This window comes from Diceros bicornis, chromosome 6, assembly GCF_020826845.1.
Source record: "Diceros bicornis minor isolate mBicDic1 chromosome 6, mDicBic1.mat.cur, whole genome shotgun sequence".
Classification (NCBI taxonomy): Eukaryota; Metazoa; Chordata; class Mammalia; order Perissodactyla; family Rhinocerotidae; genus Diceros; species Diceros bicornis.
The window spans coordinates 23,731,359-23,753,088 of record NC_080745.1 but is presented as its reverse complement, the minus strand read 5'-3'; the positions used below and the strand labels follow the sequence as shown (position 1 = coordinate 23,753,088).

At 41.4% G+C, this 21,730-nt stretch overlaps 1 protein-coding gene across 6 annotated transcripts in view; it reads right to left on the bottom strand.

Moving 5' to 3' along the window:
- Positions 1 to 21,730, bottom strand: part of SIPA1L2 (signal induced proliferation associated 1 like 2) — a 217,715-nt gene that overhangs the window by 169,775 nt on the left and 26,210 nt on the right. The gene's annotated exons all lie outside the window — the stretch shown is intronic.

The following is a 21,730-nucleotide window of genomic DNA, read 5'->3' as shown; positions in this document are numbered from 1 at the left end:
GAGTGGTCTGAGGGCCCCCAGGGGTTCCCAAGATCCTTCCAGGGGTCCACCAGGTCAAAACTATTTTCACAGTGATACCAAGACATTATTTACCTTTTCCACTCTCCTTCCCTCAGTGCACAGTGGAGACTTCCAGAGGTTGAGTAACATGTTATAGTGCAAAAGACAGGAGAATCTAGCTGTATTGTCTTAAGCCAGATATTAACGAGATTTGCAAAAATGTAAAACACCGTTCTGCTCATTACATTTTTTTTGCTTTGGAAAATAGTGATTTTCATAAAACACGTTATTTATAATAAAATGTAAAAGGCTTGTCATTTTTAATTAATTACTAAATAATTTTAAACTTCTCAATTTTAATTCTAATATCATAAGTATCAGCAGAGATAAGCCACATCATCAAAAGCTCTTTGGGATCCTCAATAATACTCAAAGGGGCCCTAAGACCAAAATTTTGAGAACTTCTGCTCCAGGTGCCTATTTTGGTACTAACTTCTGTCACATTGCATCTGCTTTTAGTAATAACCGCAGTGGTGCATATTAGGTATGCAGCACTACATACCAGGTCTTCTATTAAATACTTGATATACGTTATTTCCAAACTCACAATCACCTTAAAAAAAAATTGTCCTTTTCTGTCCCCCAGATGAGGAGACGTGCTCTATGGGATGGTCACTTGCCCAAAGTGAATCAGCTAGTCACATGGAGCAGGGTGTGAACTCAAGTTGGCCTGGCTCCTAAGATCATGATATTTTGACTATATCATTTTTCAAAACAGTAATGATAAGAATTTCTGCAAACTAAACCGGAGTGAGGTGCACTGGGGCCACACTCCTACCTGACATGGCATGGACTCAAAACATAACAATGCGTGGTGCACAGACCTATACTCTGCTTCCTACAAAAGACAGACCCCAATAAGTAAAGTGTCTCAAGACGGCCAGTTTACACCTGCTGTCCCAGCATAGTATTAACAGTGCTCCTTTCACTTTGAAAGCTGATAAATTATAAGGTCACCTACCAAGAAGGCTATAACTGGCTTTGGCTTTAGAAAGCCCATCATTTTCCATCAGTCTCAATTTTTATGAAGCACTTACACAGCTGATGAAGAGTTACTATTACTAGTCCCTCAATTGTGGCAGAATATAAGATTACAGGCAGGGGTAAGAGACAGGAAAGAAATTCTCAGTGACATAACTTTCGCAACCAATATAGCAAATTCTGAGCTTAAAAACATAAAGCATAATATGGTGAGTTCCTCAAAAAAATAAAACACAGAATTACCATATGATCCAGCAATTCCAATTCTGGGTATATACCCAAAAGAATTAAAAGCAGAGTGTGAACAGATTATTTGTACATCCATGTTCACAGCAGCATTATTCACAATAGCTAAATAGCGGAAACAATCCAAGTGTCCATCAACAGATGAATGGATAAACAGACTGTGGTACATCCATACAATGGAATATTAGCCTTAAAAACGAAGGGAATTCAGGACATGCTACAACATGGTTGAACCTTGAAGACATTATGCTAAGTGCAATAAGCCAGTCACAAAAGGACAAACATTGTATGATTCCACTGATATGAGGTACCCACAATAATCAACTTCACACAGACAGAAAGAATGGCGGTTGCCAGGGGCTGGGGATGGAGGAAATGGGAAGTTATTATTTAATGAGTACAAAGGTTCTGTTTGGGAAGATGAAAAAGCTGTAGAGATGGATGGTGGTGATGGCTGCACAACAACGTGAATGTACTTATTGCCACCGAACTGTACACTTAAAAACAGTTAAAATGGTAAAATTTACATTATGGACATTTTACCACAGCAAAAAAAAAAAAGTTTTTATTAAAAAGGTTTCCTAACATTAAGTAATTAGAAAAGAATGTATTATTGGGCATCTTATGTCACAGTTTCAGTCTTCACTAGTTATTAAATCCAACCAAGCATTCACCCACCTGGCAAATATTCACTGACCACCTCCTAGTTATCAACCACTGTACTAGGAACCAAGGGTACAAAGATGGAGACAGTCTCTGCCATGGGGCAGGTATGCCAGGGAACCCAGACATACTACTAGACATACCACAAAGCAACGTGGGAAGGCCTACGGAAGAGAAATAACCGCATTACAAATGATGTTCCTTGCAAACAAAGCATGAACTCATACAGTTAAAAAAAATTCAAGCCCTCTAAGGCATCAATATTTTTGAAAGTTTTAGGAAACAATTTTTTTTTCTTTAATGAGGCTTTCTGGTTTTTACACTTTTTATGCTGAGACATTATAAAACCTTCAACTATTATGAAATAAGCCTTTAAAAGTCCTACTGATTAAACAGTCTGTTTCATGACTAAATCCTCTGTGGTTCTTTTCTGTTCTCTAGCAGAGATCCCTTACAAAATGTTGTAACATCCCCCACACAATGAAAGCAACTCTGTCAAAGGCACTTCTCCTTCCTTTGAACAGAAAACATCCTGTAAACAATTAAGGTCCCACTCTTTTAACTGACGGCTTTTGTTTACCGACAGGAAAGGAAACCACAAATTCTCCAAGTGGCATGAGGGACTCCAGGTTTTGCTTCACTTCCTATCAAGCAGGTGGTTTATATGAGGCAGTTGGCTATTGTCTTTTGCCTAATGTTTAGGCTTTACAGAAAAAAAATTAGGGAGCTTTCAGCAAAGCAAAGTCTTCTCATGCAGCAGAACTTGGGGCTGTGGCCTGCCTTGCAGGGGGTCAGGGAGAAGAGAAGATGCTCCCCTGTTCGCTGGCCCAGTGCTGAGAGGAGGTGTCTCACATTTCAACAGGAAGGAGGTCAAATACCTTATGATTTCCCTCATTAAGTAGTAGATAATAACAACAACAAACAAACACATAGAGACAGAGATTGGATTGGTGGTTACCAGTCGGGAAGAGGGGAGGGAGGAGGGTGAAAGGGATAATTCGGCACAAGTATGTGGTGATGGGTTGTAATTAGTATTTGGGTGGTGAACATGATGTAATCTATGCAGAAACAGAAGTATAATGATGTACACCTGAAATTTATACAATGTTATAAACCAATGTTACTGCAATAAACAAAAAATTAAAAAAAAAAAAGAAAACCAGATTTGTGGGCAAGGAAAGGTCTGGCCCTTTGTTCTTACCACCAGGTTCTTCAGCTGTTTTCCCAGTGAAACGGGGTTCTGAGAAAGTGAAGGCAAATATTTTCTTTCCACTGAGAAGAATAAAAATACTCCATCCAGCTCAAAATCACTGTTTCTCCATCGACTGTTAAGACAGGCTTGCTAGTATTCAGGAAAAGCCAGCACCAGAGAAAGGCTAATTTTTTTGTTTTTTATTTTAAAAATAAAAATTCCTTTCAAAATGAGATCTCTTCCAGGGGCAGTCACAATTGCTGATTTCTGTCTTTGTACCTGTGAACTTTGGCAATGTGCACACGCGACACCTGCCTCTCCCCCCAGCCCAATATCTGGGCCAGCAGGCCAGCCACAGCTGCTTCACCAAATCCACGAACCACAGCCATATCCTATGGTTCACAGGATATCACCACTAGGCCTCGGGGCACACAGCTGGAATCCTAACCCAGACCTCACTCACTCCAAAAGTACAAGATACACCTCAGGAGACAGTTCCTCAAGAAGCGTAAAACCGAATATGGAATCAGTGCCAGATTCAAATAGCCAATCATACCTAGGGAGAGCTTTAGATGGCAGAAGATTCTGGAAATGAACATCAGATTATGCCATTTGCTCCAGGAAATGCGCTTTGGAAACCGGGGCACCTGTCAACACCCAACATTCAACACCATTGACCACCACCAGTGCTAGTAATCAGGCTTCACTGTCTCAAACAGTGGCCCCCAGACACACAAGCACAGAGGCCCTGTGGTCTCTGTTAACTGTTTCCAGTCTATTTAAAGGTCTACTTTCACACAGGTGTCTAAATCACAGCCAAGATGTCGGCTCAACTTTAAAACATGTTACAAACCTCAAGCAAATGACTGACCAGTCGAAAGAGTCTGTTCTCACTGTGAGTCAGGTGAGCACAACGTAAATCTGTCAGCATGGTTAGTCCTGCAGTGTCACTGGAGACACTTCCTTCTGTCATTTCAGTCTGGCCTAACACAGCATTCTCATCACTCAGGTGGTGTTTTTTTTTTTGGTGGCGGTTACATTTTTGTTTAATTGTCATAAGATCTAACCTCTTAACAAATTTTTAGTGCACAATACAGTATTGTTAACTATAGGCACCATGCTGTGCAGCAAGATCTCTAGAACTCATTCATCTTGTATAATTGAAACTTTATACCCATGAACAGCAACTCCCCATTTCCCCCTCTGCCCAGCCCCTGGAAACCACTATTCTACTCTCCGTTCCTATGGGTTTGATTATTTTAGATACCTCATGTAAGGGGAATCATGCAATATTTGTCCTTCTATGACTGGCTTATTTCACTTAGCATAACATCCTCCAGGTTCATTCATGTCATTGCATATGGCAGAACTTCCTTCTTTTTTAAGGCTCAATAATATTCTATTGTATATATACTCTGGTGTTTTTAAGTTAGATAGAGGTAAGAAGGGAGAAACATACTGGAAATAGAGCCCCTTCAAAGTGACTATAACGTTCAACAAATATTTACCTAGCACCTCTGGTATCCAAACACTTTACTAAATGCTGTCCATATTAAGACATAAGTTCTGCCACTTGAAGCTTACTGCCTAACAGAGGGAGCCAACTTTTACATAGAAGAGTGTGACCAAGAGTCAACAGAATGTAATGGAAGACATCTCTAATAGGATACTGTGGGGGGCACCAAGGAGGAAGAGGCCAAATTTTACCTGGGAGGAGGGAGGTTGGGAAGAAAAAGCTTCATAGAGCAGGTACCACTGGAGTAACTGGACCATGGCAGAGGTGTGGGGGTGTGGGGGTGGGGCAGAGCTCCATCCCCTCACCCCTCAACTCTGTCAGCAAGGTACAGACCTATTCAACTTTCAGGCATCCCTCCTCCCCAGCCCCAGGGTGAATCAGGAAGAAGCTAGGACTTAGATACCTCCCCATTCCTCACACAGAATTCCATGAGCCCTCCAACACCATGCCTCATAGAGTTTTTAAGCCTTACAACATGGCACCTCGTAGAGAATTCCATCAGCCCTACAACACTCTGCTTCCGTGTCTAGCTCGACTCTAGACTCCAGGAGGGCAGGGACAAAGTCTGCTTCAAGGCTGCATATCCAGTACTAAGCATTGTGCTCAGCACTTCAAAAGGAACCAATAAATATTTTCCAAAAAAATGGAAGGAGAGATACAGAGAGGGGGGAAAAGAGGAAAAGGAAGAAAAGGAAAAGAGAGGGAAGAGGAAAGGAAAACAAGACTAGCTCTCTGTGGAGACTGGAAAGCTGCTGAAAATAAGGACGTGGGAGGCTAGAACGGCACAGGCACAGAGTACACACGTCTGCTGAGAGAAAGAACATAGGCATCTCTAAATGCGAATTCCCAGAGAACAGGCTGATGCACATGAAATCACTAATACTCTACCATTTTTTACCTAAAAAAGCAAGAGTTGCATGTGATTCAACCTAATATATGATCCTCCTCAGTGAGCTTACCTATTCCGTGCCTATCTCTATCATCAGTCACTTATTTTGGTACAATGCTCACCTTACTCATCTCTCTTGTGCCCAAACAGCCAACTGCCACATGAATGACAAACCAGCACCTCTAGCTCAACATGCAAAAAATAGAGTTCACGTCCTTCCCGACAAACCTCTCCCTCGACTCACGCTCCCTACCTTGGCTAAGAGCTCCCACCTTCCTTCACTTCTCTCTTCTGCTGCTGTGAGCCATGCCAGCCTCAGTGGCTGTCTGCCCAGCATACCATGTCCACACCTGCTTCTCCTGGCTCTTCTGAGGAACTCTCCCGCCCTTGATGTACTGCTGCCCACAGGGCCACTCAGGCACACCATTCCCTCTCCTCAGTGACCAGTTTAGTGTGCAGAATCAAAGCAAAGTCATCCACATCTTCTCTGGGATAGGTTCTCTAGAGGGTTCCTGGGAGACAGAGTCTGGTTTCTCCTGAGGGTGCTAAGGTAGGAGGAGGTGAGCTGATGCTGCTGGCTGCCATCTTGCTGATGACACAGAAAGGGCTGAGGTGAAGAACTCAGCAAAGTCTAGAAGGCAGAGCCAAGACACACAGAGAGGAAGAGTCCCTGTGACCATGTTTGAGGCCCTGGGTCCAGCAATGCCTAAAGCATGCTATTCCTAGACATCCCACTTGCTTGAGCAACACTTTTCCTTTTCTGCTTAAGTTACTTAAGGTGAGGTTTCTGTCACTCAAAACCAACGTTCTAGACCAACACATCTATTCAAAATTGCCCCACACGTAACTTAAATCTCAAAATAGCCTTCAAATAAATCCATAAGATGGCTTCAAGTACCTTTTACCTGAGTTATAGTATGCGACAAATGACCTTTCCCAAATAAATATGCCCTAAAGTCTCCGTCCCTTTTATGGAGATGTTCTCATCACCCAAAATACATCCTTCACAGCCTCAGTCAAAGGCGTTCACTCTCATAAAACTCTCTCAGACATTTCCAGTGGAAAAAAAGTCTTAAAGAAAAACTTCCTAGACAGACAGTGACTCTTGGTCTCTGTAACTCCCAGAGAACGTTACTTGTACCTTTTGCTGTAACATTTTTCAGTCTCATATGTGATTTATTTATAGATGCTGCTACCTTCAACTGTGAGTTCTTAATGAGCAGAAGCCTTAGGCATAATAAGTAATCAATAAATAGTTGGTGAAATGAATAATTATAAGCAGGCAAGCTTCTCATATTCAAAAACATTTGTTGACAATGATGTCACAATTAATTCAAAGTCTTTATCCCTTTCCATAAATTTATTACATTAATTTTTCTTTGAACTTTTAAGAGTAACTAAATTACCAAGGGATGGCCCTTGATGTGGTGTAGGAAATACTCTGGGCTCTTACAGTAATTCCCACAAATAAGATAAACAAGGAAGACTCTTGGAAACAACACATCCCTGCTAAATCAAAGCTAAAAAGCTTTAACTACTTACTCCACAGTGACCACCAAGTTTAAACTTTTGGCCAAGGTGACCAAGCCACTGGCACTCTCTCCACCCTATCCTTCCAGCTCCTTGTCCTGCCACTCTTGCTCACACACACCAAGAGTGGTTTTCCAGAGTTGCTTAGGTAGAGGGTGAGCAGCGACTCATGATATTGTCTGGTGAACACCCCTCTCCTCTACCCAATGTGTCAAATATGATGAATAATGACATAATTTTAATATAGGAACCAGGAACAATTTTACTAGCAGAAAGAAGTACATGATAAATTCATATGCATCACCACAAGCATACCTATCCAGGAAAAAAAGACAGGACATTGACTTGGCAGGCACAGCTGATACACGTTCTTCCATTATCATTCGCTAGTTTGCTTTATCATCTGCATGCAGACAAGCACAACATTACAAATAAGAAAATAGCATCCGTTAACGTGGTGGGTTATGTTCATTATCTTAAGAGCTGAACACTGATCCACCCTTAGGAGCACCCATGACTGAATGGAGCACACTTGGACCCCGTGGTATCTCACGCTCTCTATGTAGGTTGAACGAGGTTCTAACGTAATAATGCTATGATGCCATTTTAAGACCGGGGGATCCTTTATTATATACCTGAAATAGTATCTATTAATTCAATGAAGAAAGGAAAGAAAAAAACATATTTGTCAAAGTCAAGCAGATTCTCTATTTTAAAAACAAGTACTAGTAGCCACCACAATAAACTAAGAAAGTCTAAATTCAAAATGACTAGTGGGGGGCTGGCCCGGTGGCGCAAGCGGTTGAGTGCGCGCGCTCCGCTGCGGCGGCCCGGGGTTCGCTGGTTCGGATCCCGGGCGCGCACCGAAGTGCTGCTTGGTGGGCCATGCTGTGGCGGCGTCCCATATAAAGTGGAGGAAGATAGGCACCGATGTTAGCCCAGGGCCGTCTTCCTCAGCAAAAAAAAAAAAAAAAGAAGAGGATTGGCGGATGTTAGCTCAGGGCTGATCTCCTCACAAAAAAAAAAATGACTAGTGGTATCCAAAAAAAGGTAAAAATGCCCCAACTAATAACTTTGCGTAGTTAGTCCCATCTGTTTTCTGACACTGAAAGGAATAGAACCCATTATCAGCTGAATTTTTTGAATCATATGTAAATATTACTTATACAAAATGCAAGACGAAAATCTTCGATGAGCTGGGAAAAGCAGACAGAAGAAAAATGAGAAAGAGAAAATAAATTGGCATAGATTTGTCTAGAATAGGCTTGGCCACATCGAGAAAAGAATAAATAAATCTGACAGCGCCAAGTTATATAATAACTGTGTTGTCATCTTTGGAGGGAAAAGGAAAGTATTCCAGCTGATATGTATCAAATATTTACTAAACAGTAAGGGTGTATTTCATTTAAGTCCCATTACTTCACATTGTTCATATTTTAAACAATTACATATCTATTCAACTGAGATGTAAATCTTTATATACATAAAAGTAGAAAATGCAAAGCTAACTTCTGTAACTGATACACAATTTGGCAAAAAAATACAACGAAACCATTTGAAATTTAATAAAAGAGAGTAACCTTTACCCATCCATTTAGGTTATCTGCTGTACTCAAGAAAACATAACTTCTATCAGTTTTTTCAGTATCAATATATTAGACTTTTAGATGACAGTTCTATGCATACAGTCAGTAAAGTATACTTTTCTAAAAGCTACTGCTTATTTTCTAATAAATAAGCAGTAGCTTTCTTTCCCCCCCAGTAAAAGAAATTTTACAACCTCATCTATGGAAGTGGTCACTGTATCATCACAGAAAAATATGGGCCTTATTATACAAGCACAAGCACAGATGAAGAGGTACAGTTTCTGTCTGAGTAAAGTGGGGGGAGAGAATGCGAAAGGCCAAAGGTTAAGAATTTTGTGTAAATGTAAACTGATCAAAGAAGAATAATCCTTCTTCTCTAATATCCTCTCTCCTCCTCTCCCTTCCTTCCTCTCTCTCCACCTCCAAAACGTCTTCCATCCCAAAGGAGCCAACAGCTTGATACCTGAAGCTCTGTGCACACATCAAAGAGTAAAGAAGTCCAACAATGAAACAATACGAAGAGAACAAAGGAGGAAGAAAGTCAGTCCTGGAAGACTCATTCTCTGTAACAAGGCTCCCTTAATCTCAATAACCTAACAAGGGAAAAAAGCAGAGTGAAGAGCATGCTAAGAGCGGATACTGAACGTGCAAATCACAGGGCTTATGGAAACAGCGGAAAGCAGAGAAGCAGGTTTGGTGATAATACACAGCTACTGACTTGCAAATACCCCATAAACGCTTGCTGAACTGAATGAAATTTTTCACAGGCTTCAAGTAAGAAAAACGTGATGAGCAAGACGGGAAAGGGGGGTACTTCTAATCTGTAAAAATAATAACAGTAATGAAAACTACATAGGGAATAGAGTTGGAATGATATTTCAAAACAAAAGGCCAACACGAAAAGAAGATAATATTTACTTAGCTTGGCTTCATCAGCTAATCCAGAAAAATCCCACATAAAAGCAAAACGCAAGACTCAGTTCCTCCTCAAACCTCGTCTGTTTGCTCTGGACTGTGACAGGGCTGGGACAGTGGGTTTCACTCCAGTTCCGCTCACACCGCCCTTTGGTATTTCTCAATGATCATGTGGGTCCTGTCTTTATTACAGTGAAGTCGATTAAAAAGACAGTTATAAAATAGAACGTCTAGGTTTCCCTCATCCACATCTTCAGGAGCAGACGTCCAATAAGGTATTTATTAATATTTTATCAGACATTTTCATTTGATCTACACAAGCACATCATCTCTACATGCCTCTACAACTGGGGATTCCTAATGGCAAGAGCAGTTGAAGGAAACCTGGCCTCTTCTCAACAGGCTCTGAAGACCTACTCCAACTTGCGTGTTCCACGTTCACAGGAAGAGCCCCTCAGATCATCACACTAAATCAGAAAACTGAAGAGAAAAATAAAATGGGGCAAAACATCAACTCACGAGTAACCAGTTACCCTTAATGATGTAAATTTATTATAAAAACACAAAGGCATCAGTCTAACCCACAAAAATATAAGTTAGTTCTCACTATTACCAAGGTAAATTTCTTTTAAGGAAGAACAAATAAAACCATTGATAGAAATGATGAGGTATTCTTTTCGGCATGGAAAACTTTCTCTTCTGGAAACACCCATGAAGAATCCACTTTTGATACTTCATTCATACATAGAAAACAAAATAAACTGCCTGACCACCTAGTCACAATGCAAAAACACTGGGAAAACAGGAGTGAATGGCACTTTGTCAGTAACAGCAGAATCAATTTCATAGCCAACTTGGTGCTGTCCTTGACACTGGGCGTATCTCCCAATGGGGGAAAACACTGGTCAGCTTTTTAAGCTAGAATCAACAAAGGGTGCGGTTATTATTGCTGGAGTGGTTCTACCCGGCTGGTGACAGGGACCTCGATGGAACAGGAAACAGACCTTCAAGTGCAGGGGTAACTAGGGAAGTCACATATCACAGGGGAGCGTGGGACGGGAGTGGCTGTGCCGCTGCATTTCACACTGTTTTTATTACTTTTATAATACAAGAAAAAAATTTACCTTAATAAATTTGATTTTTAAAGAAATCCATGAATTTATAAGCCCATTGCTCTCAACTTAATTATTCAAACTACGTACCAAGTACTGATTCAGATGTTCAGGACACCTGAGCTGACATCCCCACGAAAGCTCACACTCCAGTAACTCTCTCACACACCCACCAGCCCCCCATCCAGCACGATGCCTATAATCCACGTCAGTAACACTCAATTAAGTACAAATCAAGCCTACCTTCTGCTTCATTTAGCACCTTTCCCACATGTCTTAAAGCAATGGTTCTCAAAAGTGTGACCCATGGACTCCGAGTCCCCAGGCTCTTCAACCGGATCTGCGATGTCAAACTACTTTCATAAGAATTCTAAGACATTATTTGCCTGTTTCACTGCATCAATGGTGCGAGAGCAATAACATGTAAAACTGCTGGCACTCAGCACAAAGCAAGGCAGTGACACCAAACTGTACCAGTAACCACACCGCACAACTGCAGCTAAACATAAACAGATAAAAAGATGGTCTCACTTAAGGTCCTTGATGAAGAAGTAAAAATAATTAATTTTATCAAATTAACACCCAGAAAAAGCCCCCCTCCTGCATGTTGATGGTGTGCGAGGAAAAGCATCTATGACACGGAGCCGTGAGGTGAAGGAGCCACTTTTTTCATGACACACTACTCTTTGCTTGCAAGAGTGATATACAAACTATGGTTATTCAGACATGGCTATTTGGTAGACATTTTAAAGAAAAGGAACAAAATGGGCCCATTTTCAAGGAAAACAATTGATTAGTAAAATTCAATCTTTTACGCAAAATTAGACTTTCTGAAAACTTGTATATCCATATCCCCTTGTAAAGTTGACCACTTCCTTACATTTCAAGACTTTTCTAATCAGTGATACGAGTTTTTTTGATATTGCAAAATGAAATATATCAATATTTGGGAGATTTTCCAAATGATAAATGCATGATATTCAAAATCATATATGGAACAGTTTTAGAAGTTCATAGATATGGTTTCAAGTTCTACATCTCAACCAACCTTTAAGAAACTACCACTTGTTTAGTGTAGTATCAAAGAAGATGATCCACAATTATCTAAAATGAAATTAAAACCCTCCCTCCTTCCCTTTCCCAACAACACATCTGTGTGAGGCTGGATTTTCCTCATACATGGCAACCAAAGCAACATATCCCATCAGAAGAAATGCAGATGAACCAGAATGAAGATGGGACCCCAACTGTCTTCTAGTAAGCCAGATATCAAAGATACTGCAAAAATTATAAAACACACTTCTCAGTAAGGTTTCTTTTGTTTTGGAAAGTGGTTATTTTTCATAGAAATGCTACTTATGTTAACATGTAGTAGGTTTATTATTATTTTTAATTTAATAATGATTTTTTAAATCTCTTGGGTTTTATTTCTAATACGATAAATATCAATAGATATAACCCACATCAACAAAAGCTCTTTGGGGTCCTCAGTAATTTTTAAGATTGTAATAAAGTCCTGAGAATAAAACATTTGAGAATCACTACCTTTAAGGAACATTTAGATGGCAGCTCCCATAAGGAAAAAAATTTGAGAAATAAAGAAAGCAGCTAAACTAAAATTTCTTAATCATCAGATGACAATGCAAAAAACAGTTCCATTTTAATTCATCAAACCAAATACACATCTATTGAGGTTTCTCTTTAGGGACAGACAAATGGTTAAAGTATTTAAACATTTGGGTCTCCATTATCTCCTATAAATTTCCCAAATGACTAGTCCTGTGTAACACTACAGTAACACCATATGTAAATTCATCCAATTAGCTCACTGATACTTGTATATTCTCCCAAATTCACTAACATTCACTACACTGTCTTTTGCCACCACTGGCTGAGAGACTTCTCACTGAATTATTGATTTTCTGCCAATTAATTACCATACTAAGATTCAGTTGGCCTTATCTCCGCAGAAATTTTTTTTTTTTTTCCAGTCTCACTTCTCTTCTACCCTTTAGAATCTGTTGGGGAATCAAAATAATTGAAAACCTAAGGATGAGATACTGAATTCTAAAAATATCCTTGGCATAACTTACAAGTAACCCACTTGTCAGACACTTAAATGGGCAAAGACCTATTTTCCACTGGATTCTGGACTTTGATGCTTTTCACTTAAATTTTCCCTCAATTCTCTGTCAATTCAACAACTTTACTATGCGAATATTTAAAATAAATCAGTTTTACTAAACCCAGCCGAACTCTCATTCATAAAAGTGGTATGCTTGAGGTACAAGAACAATAAAAAATAAAATTCATTATCTATGGGAAAGCATGAGTCTAAATGAAGGAAAAAGAGTTTCTAATTCCTGAAACAATACTTGCATAGCTAAATGGACATTCTTGCAGCAGCTCAAAAATCACCTACTCTAAACAGAAGTTCATGTCTGCTCAAGCAAAGCCTTCCTCTGAAGGTCCTCTACAGCCTACCTGAATGTACCTGCAATCTAGTGATGCAAGTCCTGTCCCCTGGCTTGGAATTCCATCTCTCTCGTCGTCCTCCCCACCAGGAAAACAAGATCCCTAGGTACCTTAGGGCACCACGCAAAGGGATGGGATGTCCATCTCCCCGTTCTCACTCTCTCACCTCTATCTCGGGGGTTCTACCAGGCAAGCTATTCAGAGCCTCAAGAATTTATCTCAAGAACAACCATGATAACTCTTCTTGAATTCTCTAGAAATGTGGCTGAGGCCATTTCAGCAGTGAGAGTCAATAAGGCTCAATTTATCTTTGTGCACAACTTGAGTTTGGACAAAGTAAACAAATTAAACCAAAGTTTAAGAGCCAAAGGAGAAAGAGAAGAAAGAAATAAAGAAATTGAACTCAGTGACAGCATAAACATTAACAAGCTTGCTGAAAGAAGAAAGAAATTTTGAGTTCATACACACTCTTTTCTGGAAAGAGGAAGGTATAAAGCAAAACACAGTGGAACTGATGTCAGATGCTAATTCAGACCCCAGCCCTACCTACTTCCTGAAAAGGAGGCTGGCTTAGAGGAGCACAGCATTGGGCCTCGGCGACAGAAGACATCACACACAAGATCAGTTTCATCCCTGTCTTCCTCCTACATCTGCACCACCACAAAAAAAGAAAAAATGGTCCTGCAACGAAAGGGGTGAGATCTTCCAACTCTCAGCAGGCCGAAGTCACAAAATCAGAGAGCGAACTCACTTACATGCACTAGACAAAGGAAACCAGACAGAGAAGTAACCCTTTAAAGAGAGAACTGAAATCCATCAACTTAAAACACAGACTACACAAACAGGAAGGATTGTGCTTTGTAAGAGTTTCCTCAGTATAGCTTAGAGCAAACAGAAGGTATTAAACCTTGATCAAGGTAAAGGTGCTTAAAGGAAAAGCTGGCGAGTCAGAACCCGGTTCATTTAGAGGTGTGGCTTCTGTCTTCTGTGGAGAGAGGCAGAGTGCTCCCATCTACCTTGTGCCTTTCTGGACCTCCAGCACCCTGTCTAAAGGTATTAGCCCAAATGGGAATGATGAGAAAATAACCAAGTGTATTTGAATGGAAAGACTTAGTAAAACAAAAATGAGTAACTCTGCCTATTACAAAAATATTTCACATGTGATTCTCTACTTCCCTGACGAAACTGGAAAATAATTCAACTGTTTATATTTCAGGGAGGGGGTTTAAAAAAAAAAAAAAAGAGTACTGAAATTTTCCACATTGGTCAGCAGGGGATTGGAATCAATCCCGTAACATGTGGACTAACTAGTACTGTGCTGCCTGTTCCTCTCTTCCTCTACCCCGTGGGCTCCTCTGGGTCTGCCCTGGGTGCAGAGGAGCAGCTGGTAAGGACTGGGTGGGGGCCAGGTGGGGGCTGGGTCGGGAGTGGAGCTCGGAGCTCCAACTGGACCAGACAGGACAGTTGTCCACAGGACAGGAGAGAGCCCGGGGACCTGCCCTGAAGGCCCTCCCAGGCCAGCTGCCTCCCTTCAGGGCACAGGGATGCAGCTGCCTCCAGCTGTGTCTTCAGGCAGAGACTGGCTTAACCTTTAACCGGACACTGCTTGACAGTCTAGCACCTTTGCCTCTTGTCTTGTTTTCGTCTTAAGTTCTCTCTTTCGGCCTCCTGATGCAATCACCAACTGACACGGCTTTCTCTCAGCTATCTAGTCTCCCTAGTGAGGGCACAAGAGGTCAGAGTCGAAGAAAGTCAAAAAGATACTGCAGTACTTTACGGAAATGAAAGAGGAAAATGCTTCCGAGCCCTCATGCCAAAAACTCCTGACCCAGAGGCCAGTGAATAGAGGTTATTTCCATTTAAACAATTGCCAAGATGTGACTACAAATCCAACTTACCCTCACTAGAGAGGAACTAACGTCATTTCTCATGTCTTAATTTTAAATTTACAGGAACATGCTAAGAACTCTTGCTTTAAGAAAATAAAAACATAGTTGAAATGGCAACAGCCTAGGCCTGTAAGCACCACCTGCCACGAAGGGCCACTCCTATGGGGGCTTCTAGTGGGATAGACCCGATTCAGTGACCTGAGCCCTGTGTCTCTTCCCTCCCACTAATCACTGCTGGAAAGAGGTTACCAGGCTCGGGAAGAAAGATGACCGCATTATCTATTTCCACCAATCAACTACTGAAAATAAACCACCAGAGAAAGGAAAGGGAAACAAGAATATAAAATTATCAATTCTTAGACACACACGCACACACACTCTTAGAGGCTGTCTGATAGCAAGAGGAATATTTAGCACAGACATTTGCAGACACTTACTGTCTGAATTAAAATGGGAAGCTGCACAGATAGAAGTCACTGAATAATTAGCAGTGCCACCGACAATTTTACTCTGCTATCTGCCAGATACAATTACTTTCACTCCATCTCCAGAGGTAAACACATCTAAACTGATAAAGCTGAATGGGACCACCTGCCACTTGTTTTCAAAGGTTCTTCATTTTGGGATACGATTGTGGGCACCTAAAGGTTCACATCAAAAAAATAGTTGTATTTTACTATAAATTAAGACTGCTGGTATTGAATCAAAATAACTTCTGGTTTACATGAGAAAATAAAACAAAAGCTGATTTATCATGCTGGCCATACACTCCTGGCCCTAAGGCATCAGAAGACTAAAAAACAACTTTCTGAATCATCAGAGACAGGAGTGTTTATTGTTAATCAAACACTTGGGTCAACTGAAAAGTTTTCTAGAATTTTAAAAAAAATCTTCTTCAGAAACTTTCCTAACTTTCCTTCAAGACCTAGAAAACTAGGAACAAGGCTAATTTCTTAATATAAAATAAAAATAAGCACTAATATTTCAAACTAGAGTTTATCCTTTCCATATGTTCACAGACGGAAAAAAAACCGAAGTGAAATGCCTTTCTCTCCTTAAATCCTGTCTTTCAGACTTTTCTGTTGTACAACTAGAAAAATGGAAGAGGAGACAAATCAGTTGCAAGTAATGAAGAAAATCAGTTCCCTGTAATTCTTAACCTTAAGAAATTCTCAGTTTTAATAGTGGCCCAAGCCTAGGGCTGGACGTTCGCAAGTAAATCCAAATTACTTAGGAAATTCAGACAGTAGCTGCAAAATGATACTGAAGACACGTTTTCTTCAGGGGCTGCATAAATTATTACGTCTCATATCACACACTTATAACAAAGACAAACACTACACTCAAGAAAAACAAGGAGATGTTTTCTCTGAAAGTTCTAAGTCAAATACTCTCTCACAAAGATGTCTTTAAAATGTTAAATTATCTGATCAAACTCCTAACAGTCAAGAAATGTTCATTGCTTAGTGAGATTACTAATGATGCGCCACATTTACTGAGTCTTTTCTGTGGCCTGGGACAGGTGCCAGAGGTGAGGAGCCAGCCCCAGCCAGACCCCCCACTCCCACCAGCAGCATGCATTCAGCCTGTGGGCTAATATCAACCCACTTTTCGAGATTTTCCTAAACATAAGCGGGATACTAACTAGGGGAGTTCCTTTTAAAGCTTGATCTAGAGACTACATTACATAGAAAAATATAGCTCTGTAGAATTAGGAATTCTGAAATAACTCTAAGATTTACCGTCTCTCAGGTGCTTTTCATAAAATGATTTATTGTGGTTTCGCTAAAATGATTACAGAGAAACATTCCAAGCTATCTATAACATATTGCTAGGCATCTTGAAAGTTAGCAGAGTGACAAGAATTTTCCAACAAGTTGTCAAAATAAAATGAAAAGACAGAAATTCTCAGCAACACAGAGAACAAAATAAAGATATCTCATTAAAAAAAAAACATCCTCACATGAAGTAAGCAATATTTGCGGAGCTGGAATGAGGATCTTTAGAAAAGTGGACTTTTCGTAAGCAAACGGTTGGACCACATAACCTAAGGGGTGTTTATTCTCCGTGGACACATCAAGGGCAGAGACATCGCCTGGGCAGGCAGTCTGGCTCATCTGAAGGTCAATGCTAAACCACACGGGCAAGCTCGGCCTGCTCCGAGAGCCCTGCTCAGCTGCATCCCTGACCTCTCGCCCAAGGGCCGGACCTCTGACCCTCTAGCTCTCCAGCCTCCTGTCTACTGCGAGACTGGTCCCAGCCCTCATTACTTCTCAAAGCCCCACTCCCTTCCAGTCTTTCAGTGACCTCCCTCCATCTCCCCATTCCAAATAGAACAGGCCTGTAGAGCATGACTCTAACTCCACCTGACGATAACATAAAAAGCGAATGTAACACATGAACCAAAGGAGAAGGAAAAGGAAATGGAGCTGGAGCCGCAAAGTGGCCAAGGCCCGTGAAGGGGGCTATGCAGAGAAAGTCAGTGAATACAAATGAGCAGCTGGTGCTGAGAAGAGAGTAAAAAGACAAGGAAAAGATGAGTCAGAGGGGCTGGTGTGGAGAATGAAGCATCAAGGGGAGACGCTGGCTGACACCCAGAGGAGCATGGGCAGGGATTCTTACTGTAACTCATTTTATGCTCCTAATCATACATTCTAATAGCTCTGTCTGGAGGGACTGTGCCCATATAATTGTTCCGGAACGTTCTATCCTCATTCTCTTCCTGGGAGAAATGCCTTGGACCAGCGCTAAAGGGAGCCGAGTTCAATTCTCCTTTCCCTAGCCTCCTTCTAACTTCTCCCCCTTTAAAGTTTTAGGAAAATGAATAGACTCCAATGTTCTCACTGAAATCTCTCCAATCCAACAACTATAAATGGCCCAAGTCTTCTGAATTTAATAGGCTGTTGAAGAAGAGCTCTGGGGAGTTCCAACGCCCAGGCCATACCCATTCCCATTAAATCAGAATCTCTGGGGTGGGGCCCGGGCACCCATAGTTTTTCAAATGCCCCCGATGATTCTAACGTGTGGCCAAGTTTGATAAGACTAAAGAGACACAAGCAAAGACAGTTATTCTGAAGAACACAAACAGAGAGCGTCACAGTAGCTGGTTCCTATTGAGCACTTACACTGTCCTTTCCATGCATTACTTCCTTTACAACTTTTCAACTCCTCTTTCACTTAGTAAATATGGGTCCCACTAGTGGAAATCACTGGTCTCCTGGCTAGGGAGGGGTCGAGCTGGGCCTCCGTGTCTTTCCTGTCACTCCTCCATTTCATTCATACAAAGAATACTTAGCCCATCTCATGTCATTTCTCATCTAATTTCCAGTCCAAGGAGAACAAAGCCGTGGGGCAACGAAGAAGGCCTTACTCTAAGAAACTGGCTAAAAAAAATTGAACCATAAAAGAGAAAAATGTAAAAAATCTGGGTCCCTAACTACAACTGAAGATGTAGCAAAAAGTTTCCACCTGAAACAACCTCCACCCCCCCACCCCCTGGGAAAGGGACCAAGGACCAAGGTCTGCGAAGGTCGAAGCACACCACTCTGTGCTCAACTGTCACTGCTGCCTCTGGGCAGACCCTGACTCTTTTCAGCTATCACCTTCCTCACAAAGGAGAGAAGGCTGGGTCTGGACACTTTCTCCCGGCACACTCATCTCATTCCATCCAGCTCAAGCTGGGCCTGAGGTCTGCAAAGTCATCCACTGTGCTCCCCCCACAATGGGGGGTTTCAGAATCCTGACTTTCATATAAACTGCCTAGATTAATTTTTCAACGCGGGGAGAAGGACTGTGCTTAGACTTACATATATCCTTAGAATTAGAGTCTATAAAGCAAATGACAATTTCCTTCCAATTAATAAGCTCTTAAGAAAAAAGGAAACCTGACTTTTAGACACATTTGAAGTTTCCGTTTTATTCCTTTAAAAATTTCAAAGGAAAAATCCTAGTTGCATTATGAATAACAGAAAGTGTCATTCAAATGCTAGTTCAGAGGATCAAATGGGTCCACAAACACTAGCAAAACAAATGTTGACTAAGTCAAATATTAATACTGTTTTCCACAATGGCTGACAATTACCTGAAAATTCCATTGTTGGGAAAGAAGTGAGTGATTTCCCTTGCTGTTTTCAAAACTGTTCCAATTTACTAATAATGTCTTCAGAATGCTACTTTTATAAAGAAAAGTTAACAGCAGGTTTTAAGCTGGGGTGGGGGAGGGGGGGTGGGGGCTAGACACAAAGGAAGGGGAAGAGAAAGACAAAAGTCCTAAAACCAACCCAGCTTCCAGCAATTCAATGGGCTAGTCTTGAAGTGGCTCTACGGATGGTCAATTCAGGCAATGCTCACTGATTATATTCTGAGCTCACTGCCATCTCACTCTCTCATCCATTCTGCCCTCATGAAACTGCACCAAACGTGAAGAGCACTGCACTAGAAGAGTCCTCCAACATTCACATGGCTAAAGGAACACTGCCCCATGTGTATCCTATATGTGAAACAAATTCCACACTGACACTGACACTGGTTCCTATTTTGCTAAAAGTAACTCAAAGTGAGAGCTCACTCAAAGCATCGCACAGTTGGGCCCCAAGTCACAAACAAGAAAGGACCCTGACATAATTCTTTGGTCACTGAATATATTTATGCTAATATAAAACATTTAGAATCGGGTCCAGAAAAACAAACTGTCAAAGCATTTCTTGTTTTATCTTTTTTGGGTCAACTAATATATTCTGAAATATCCATGTTCATATAGAGGAAGAGTGGGTGCTTCTCTATTTGAATTCAACACATCATCTCTAAAACACAGTATATCTATTTGGAGAGGCAACTGTTTATCATTTTTGATATGAAAACAATCAGTAGAGGGAAGAAGCCTACTGGTAGTGAGAAGTGCTTCTCCATGTCTTCCTGGGAGTGGCTCGACCTCTTAACTCCAGATTCTTTCACTCCTGAGGAGGCGGAGGGACTGGCCTGATGAAACAACGTCCTCCAGGCCCAGGGCCCCACATGGACCCCATGCTGTCCGCAGCCTGGGTGGGAACCCAGCCTAATCCTGAGCATCAGTTAGCAAGATCATTTGGTTTCACCACAAACTGAGCCCTCCAACTTACCCTCTACCAATAATAAAGAAGTATTTTGGCCTCTACTTTTACTTTGTTTATAGTTTTCAACTCTGCCAAAGCCTGGGTAGAAAAAGAGGGTATTGCTTGTTGAAGAAAGAAACCTCAACATCTGTGAATGGGTGACAGTATCAATTTCACTTCCCAAAAAGACAGTGCAACCTAATATTCTTGAGTTTGTGAATTCAGCTAAAAGTAAAATGTGGCATCTATACCCCGCCCACCATTAGGATACCTGAATTTGCACCACCATTGTTTCATCTGAAAGTTGGCTATTAAAATATATTAGAAACGCTTGCGATTTAAAAGAAATACTCATACCCTCATTCATTCTATGAAAATTTGTTGACTGCCTATCATATCTAGGAACTGTGCTGGAAACTGAGGCTCCAATGGTAAGTAAGAAAGGTACTTATTCTCTACCCCCCAGAGCATGTGGCCTGACAGGGAAGAGAGGCGATTCCACAGGCAGGTACAGTGACCTGTGAGAAGTACCTAGCGGAGAAGACATGTATGCTCAGGGAGGACAGGGCTGAGTCTAGAACCAGGGAGGGGGTCATGAAAGTGTTCTCAGCACTGGCGTCTGAGTTGAGAACTGAAGGGTGAGCAGAGCTGACCAAGCAAGCACGGGTAGAAAGGGCTGGGAGGAGACCATGCGGGCAGGGGTGGCAGCCCGCAGGAAGAAGCACTGCAGGATAACAGGGTCTGAGTGGGAAGGCACAAGGTGGGGCTAGTGGACTCAGCAGAGGCCAGGCAACAACACAACCTATGGCACTTAGGGCCTCGACTTCAACCTAAAGTGACAAGATTTGATCTGGGAGTTGAGAGAATCACTCAGACCCCTGTTCCTTGTAGTGACAGTGGAGACTTTACAAACTTCAGAGGTAAAACCAGAACCCCAAACATGAATTCCTTTTGGACAGAACACTTCTGCAAGGCAAATAAACACCTCATTTAAAATATCTGTTCTCTGCATGAAGATCTTTACATCTCTGTTTTCTTAAAGCAAGTACACCTTCACATGAGCTCAGACTGCTGCTGAAACTGACAAAGCTTCCCAGTAACTGCTCCTTCATCCTCAGCCTGGCTGCGAGCTCTTCATTTTCATTATCTGGCTCCCAAAGACAAACTTGCTCTGTTTGGTCAATGTTCCTTTAAAAGGCAGCTTGTGCTCAACTCAAAGACACCTGTTGTCCTTTGGTTCAACCATGAGCCATCAGAAATATACAGACGTAAGGTGTAGAGACTAGTGAGCCAGCCCAAGAGATGAACCAAGACACAAACAGGCCTCAGATGCAGCTCAACTCCAAAACTCTCCCTGGCGCCGTGGGATGAAGGCATTCTCCATGAAGATGCCTTCCGTGAAACAAGCTGACTCTGACTACAAGCTGGTCCCACGTTATGTGACACCCTCCCCCCCATTAAAAGGCTTCTAAACACTGGGATTTTTAGCCTGTTCATTTAAATTTTAGTTACCAGTTGCCGATTGAGCAATTTCCTTGATGACCTGAAATACATTAGATCCAGTAACATTACTTCCCCTAGCAAAC